Source organism: Mytilus edulis, chromosome 6, assembly GCF_963676685.1.
Source record: "Mytilus edulis chromosome 6, xbMytEdul2.2, whole genome shotgun sequence".
NCBI classification, from domain to species: domain Eukaryota; kingdom Metazoa; phylum Mollusca; class Bivalvia; order Mytilida; family Mytilidae; genus Mytilus; species Mytilus edulis.
Window position 1 is genome coordinate 28137792 of NC_092349.1, and position 6130 is coordinate 28143921.

General features: G+C 31.5%; 1 long non-coding RNA gene across 1 annotated transcript; it reads right to left on the reverse strand.

Moving 5' to 3' along the window:
• Positions 1 to 1239: 1239 nt before the first annotated feature.
• LOC139527458 (uncharacterized) lies at positions 1240 to 5379 on the reverse strand. Its single transcript, XR_011665364.1, has 2 exons — positions 3899 to 5379; positions 1240 to 2216 (listed from the first exon to the last, which is right to left on the reverse strand). It is a non-coding gene; the product is annotated as an uncharacterized lncRNA (long non-coding RNA).
• Positions 5380 to 6130: the final 751 nt, after the last annotated feature.

A 6130-nucleotide genomic window follows, 5' to 3' on the forward strand; every position in this document is an offset into this window, starting at 1 on the left:
CTGAATATTTTACATTAACTGTGTCAGATGCCTCATTACAGGCTGAACCTTTTATAGGGTGCTCATTATAAAGTTTTAGTTTTTGGTCATTGTTGAAGGGTGTGCAGTGACCTATTATATAGTGACTAACAAGTAAATCACTTGGTCTACATGGTTTAAATGGTTGATAGTCGTCTCACCATATCTCCTTAGGCCAAAATAAAAATTGTTTGTTTCCCCTCCCCACACCCAGGTAAAAAATAAGCCCCCTGGGATGGGAAACAGACATTCTTTTAAATGTGGACTTATTCATGATCTATTTATTGAAATTCTGAAATAAGAAGATTTTACTAGTCTATAAGTATCACATAAACTTTACATTATCAATAATCCATTAAAATGAAGTCCAGTCAAAATAACCATGCCAGACAGATATAGGACAGATAATTTCATGAATTTCATGAATTTTTGAATTTCACAGTTCTTCCATACCCCAAATTTATGGTTAAACGTTTATAGTAACCATAGAAACAGAGAAAAAGACTAAACATAAAAACCATGAAAATGGTGTCATTGTCAGATGAAATAAGCCATTCAAAAATGTCAAACATGTACAACTTACATTTATTCCATAATTATGCCAAAAGTAGTGATCCTATACATGTACAATGTAGCTTATAGCTTATGAGAAACATTGATGACCTTCGGCTATTGTCTGCTCTGAAGTTGGGTTGTTGTCTTTTTTGGCACATTCCCCATTTCCAGTGTCAATTTTATTAGCATGATTAGGAAGTATAAACTGAGAAACAAACCTAACCATGTTAACATTGTATCAAACTGAAATAACCTTAATCACTTAAATTATCCATGAAGGTCAAGGTCAGGTCAACCCAACCTGATAGACAAGTAGATCTTTCAAGATACTCATATACAATAAAATGTATCCAATTACATATATAAAATATACAGTATAAAAGAGCATTTCATTGATTAAGTAACAGTATATTTTACATGCAGTCATTGAACCATGAAAATGGGGTCAGGTGCAATGTACATATAATGGCAAACTGAAACATCATAACATATTAATTACCTACTAGCATCTGAATACAAGACAAGAAACATCCAGCTCTTTTAGCTTTTAAAATGTAAAGCTCTATAAAATAGCTTACATCATCACCCCAAGACTGTAATACAAATTTCTTGTATACAACCAACTTTCATGACTTTTGTGTAAGGCGAGACAAAATAAAATGATACTTTGAAGTACATGTATTGTTTAATATGTTTGACTACTATTATAAAATGCCAGTTTCAGAATGAACAGTAATTTAGAAGATTATTAAAATACATGTAGATACATTCAGACTATTATAACTATACAGCAAGCTGTCATTCGACTCTAACCAACAACCATGCCAGGGCTGTAAACTAAAGCTTGTCTAGGTTGGTAAAAACTTCCATCATCATGCATATATATGACACTAACCAATAGTGATGGACCGTGACAGACCCTCATGGAAAGTAAAGGAGGTTTAACACTCCCTGGTGGTACATGTAGCCAACAATAGCAATGGCAGCATAGAAACTCTTATTATATCCAAATTCTTATTTCAAATGAATAATTATCCAAGGTGAATCAGATGATGTATGATCATGATGCTGCACGTTTAGTATTGACAATGATTGATATTCACTGAAACTAGAAATTTCCATTATTCCAATTTTCTATTCTTAATGATATAACTATCCAAGATAATCATGGAATTAAGATATGATGCACTACTAATATTCCTAGAAAACTTTAAATTTTCTTTATTTCAAATTGTTAATATTACTTATTTCAAATATATATATATATATATATATATATATCAAAGGTATGCTCTGTCACCAAGTAATGTAGTACATTGTATTTCCTACATTTTTTCTATGAATTGTAAGTTTGCTATTTGTTCAATTCACAATTCTCTTTTTGTCCAATCAGATCATCCCATCAACTGTACATCATGACATAATGCTGTTTAGCTCTATCAACGTTATTTCCAAACCAATAAGTAACACAAAATTATGAATGAATCCACCATTTCACAATTTATAGCTACAGGTACAAATGAGGTACCATATGAGAGTAACTTAGTGACACTATATATTTCCTATATATACATTGATATACATGATATATGCCGCTTCATAATCTGGCTGGGAATCATGCTCAAACCAATGTGATATCTTATCTACAAAAAAAACATACATTAAGAATAAAGTATTTATTATACATAAACTTGTATAATTTATCTACAAGAAAAACTAGCAATCATAATTTGCTTGACAACAAAGTTTAATGATGTAAAGAAATGAATTTATGACTTATACAATTTAATTGATAAGTCCCTTATGAGAAGAAGAATAAAACCCTTTTTTGAGGTTCTATTTCTAAAACAAAATGTTCTCTCTTTCTACATCAATGTTTTCTTAGGTGTATACTTCATTGAAGGGTTACTGTCTAATAGAGGCTATAGCATTGTATAGCACTATACTTGTTGTGATCAATTTATAATACTTTTTTATTTTAAAATAGAATTTGTTGAATATTACTACCAACGTGACATGGTGACAAAGCAAATAGTATTTATAAGATTCTTCTTCTTCTTTATAATACATCAACATACTGATGATAACGTGTCCGGCACTTATTTACAGTAACTATGCCGCGCATGCGTGGGATCTAATTTTTATTTAGTCATGACAGTCATGACAGTGAATAATAATTAATATACAAAAGATAAAAATAAAAATTTCAACATAATCTCTTTTTCTTGTTATAACATATATTTAAGTTCTACAAAATTTAGAGCATAACAAATCATTTATAACAAAATAATGAATCATACCCGGTAAAATCTTAAATTTCTTATCACAAAAGATGAAAAGTGTTAAAAATTGTTGTTAAGGACGCAATGTCGTCTCATCATTTGGAATCAGGCATGTCAGGGCACAATATCAATATACTCTTTTTTTTGCCCCGGGCAATTTTGAGGTTATTGCATATATATAAACCCAAGCCTTGAACATGTTGAAGGTATTCATAACACATATGTGACAAATTATAATTATTGTATATCACCCACCAGTGGCTATATAAATAGGTATATCATCGTCGTAACTAGTCTGAGATTACTCTGACATCCAAACGGCTGTTTTGCCAGACAAGCTTGTCTCGGACTACATCGTAACATGTGAAGATTGGTTGGTTATTGGTTAATAAAAAAAAGTGACAAATATTTCATGCAAATTTAGGACGTGACAGTTATCAATACATTAACATACAATATATAGGATCAGTCTTCACGATGAACTTTTAAATCTACAGGCCCAGAGCTCAATTTTTGAAATTTTTTAGTTAGATTCTGTTGTCCTGTAGATATAATTTTTACAGGCCCGAGAGCAATTTTACAAGCCTGGGCTGCCAGGGCTGCCACTCAGACTGTAGGATTACTCGATCAGGGGTTTAGGTCTTGTAACTGTTGTATAGGCCATCCCGCACAACCATACCATTGTGAATACCCCACATGTCAATGCATGTTAGGCAATAAACAGGGGTGGATCCCGCCATTTTTAAAAGGAGGTTTAAACCATACTAGTTTATATGTAACTTTTTAAATCATGCATTGATCTTCCAAAAAACATGAAAAAAGGGGGGGGGTCCAATCACAGGAACAATTTTTTAAGAAGCCCAAATTCTTACTTTGCCTTTGAACAGGCTACTATCCAAGAGTGTGGAGTATTGGAACGTCGATTCATACCTGTATGCACAAATTTAACAAATGTGAACATTTTTCCTTCAAATTCTTGGGTGATGATCCATGATCAATGATTATTCTGATAGACATGTATTAAAATATTCATTTCTACTCACCAATTGCAATTTCCAGCTCAGCTTATATTGTACTATAGTTTCCTTCTACCATGTCAACGATTTTATGTAAAATAAGTTAGCTATTAGAAGCGCTGACACTGCCGACACACATGCGACATGAATGCAACAAAAATAAAGAGGGTACGGTAACGTTAAATCGTTTACGGGCGAAGAATTATTTTCCGTTTTTAATTAAACTTGTCAGATTTGATTAATTATCGTCGAAAAATGTCCCTAATGGATAGTCATTCAAATTAAACCAGCTTTATTATGCTGTATGCATGTAATATATATGTAACCTGGTCTTTAAATGTACTTTAAGTACAGTGTCTGACGTATTTATAAACATTTTCTTGATTATTTATCCTATTTCAAATATAAATTTGAATGAATTTATAAGCCTTTTTCTGCTATAATATTCAAACTTTATTTTTTAACGAAGGCTTCTGGTATGTAGTTTTTTTTACAAAAGGCTCTCGAATTATAGACACATTAAAAAATAAAGATGGAAAGTCAAACGCATGAGTCTGGCAAAAATAAAGTTAACGGACAATGTCATGACAATAAACAGAAAACGATAAAAGACAGAGTTATATCTATATATTTTTTTCCCTGCCTCAAATTTACTCAAATGCAATTTATATAGGTAACATAAAAGATAAATGATAATGCATTCATTTACAATATTTAAAAATAGTTACATCTTAAATTTAATTTAACATATTAAGATCACGTTTTCAAGTGTTCACGGCCGACATCCGTTATTATTAAATAAGGGTGTAAAAATGAATGACAAATTCTTCACCACGTACGGCAGTCTGTAATTGCATATAAAACGTATTGCAATCACTTGTAAACCATTAAATACAAAGGTTCAGGTGCTTATATTCAATAATCAAATATTATTTCGGCAATCTGTTGATTTTTTTTAGTCAATTCGCGGCGATTTGTGCAGCAGTATGACTTTGAGCTACTTTTTTTATTTATATAATTATAAAACAGTGTTAAATAATTAAATAGGAAGAAGTTAGAATTAAAATTGAATATTTGTTTTATTTAAATAACATGATTAAGGGGACGTGGTAGACTTTCAGTTAAAAAAATCGTCTTCTTTCACAGTTTTATTTTATTCTTGAAAGGGGAGCAACCCCTGATAAATAATGGGAAAGTTTCACTCGTTTTGTGTCCAAATTATTAAAATCTGAACACGACTGGACACGGTCTGACAACATCTTGACGTCAGTTTGTATCCATGGTCTGTTTTGGTCTGACACGGTCTTAACGGATCTAAACAGCTCGCTAGAAGATACAGTCTTAAATATCTTGACATGCCTTAACGGGACTAATTTACCTAATGAGACTATCGATCCGAATGGAGACTGAACGATCTGACAAATCTTGACGTTTTCCTCTAGCGGTAAATCCAGTCAATTAAGATACGATCAGACCAAAATGACCGTTTCAGACTGAAATCGTGCTACTAGTGATAGTATTTGTAATCAATGACTCATGCATAGCATTTCATAGTATTTGTAATCAATGACACGTAGTTTGATGAAAATATTGCACAAATACCAAGTTAAGCTGTTTGTTTCATGGATGCATTTTGTGGCGCAGAGACTACTTTCCACTAAATACGTAACGATACGGAATGATCTTTTAAAATGTATTCTCTCTGTGGTAATATTGATTTCTCAGCCAACCTCAATTTTGAAAATGTTATGCAAGATTTGGGAGCTAAGGTTTATTGTCTTGTGGCTTATTTAGTCGCACTTCTATGTTGTACTGTAATAAGTGTGTCCACTAAAAGAACGTTTACAAATAACAAGAACAAATAGAAGCCACACTTTTATTGCGAAATGCTAGGAACAAAAATATCATTATTAATAATCCATTTAAAAAAAACATTGTAAACATTAAGTAGTCTATACATATAGATGGTAATTGTCAAAATACTATCAAATCACATGTTATATTTCATAGTTTTAGCAATACCTTTAATCACATTTTAGACAGTTAGATCAAACTTCACATTTACATTCTATATAAGATGATTTACTATGTAACTTTTCTTTAATCGTTATTGTTTTTTCTTATCCAAAAGAAGTGTCGTCGTTTAAGACATCACATCGACTTATAAATTCGTTATTATGACTATTAAACTAGTTTTATTTATTATTTTAGTCGTGCTAATGTATTGCTTAGAGGATTGAGTGTTTGCGTTTGAGTTAA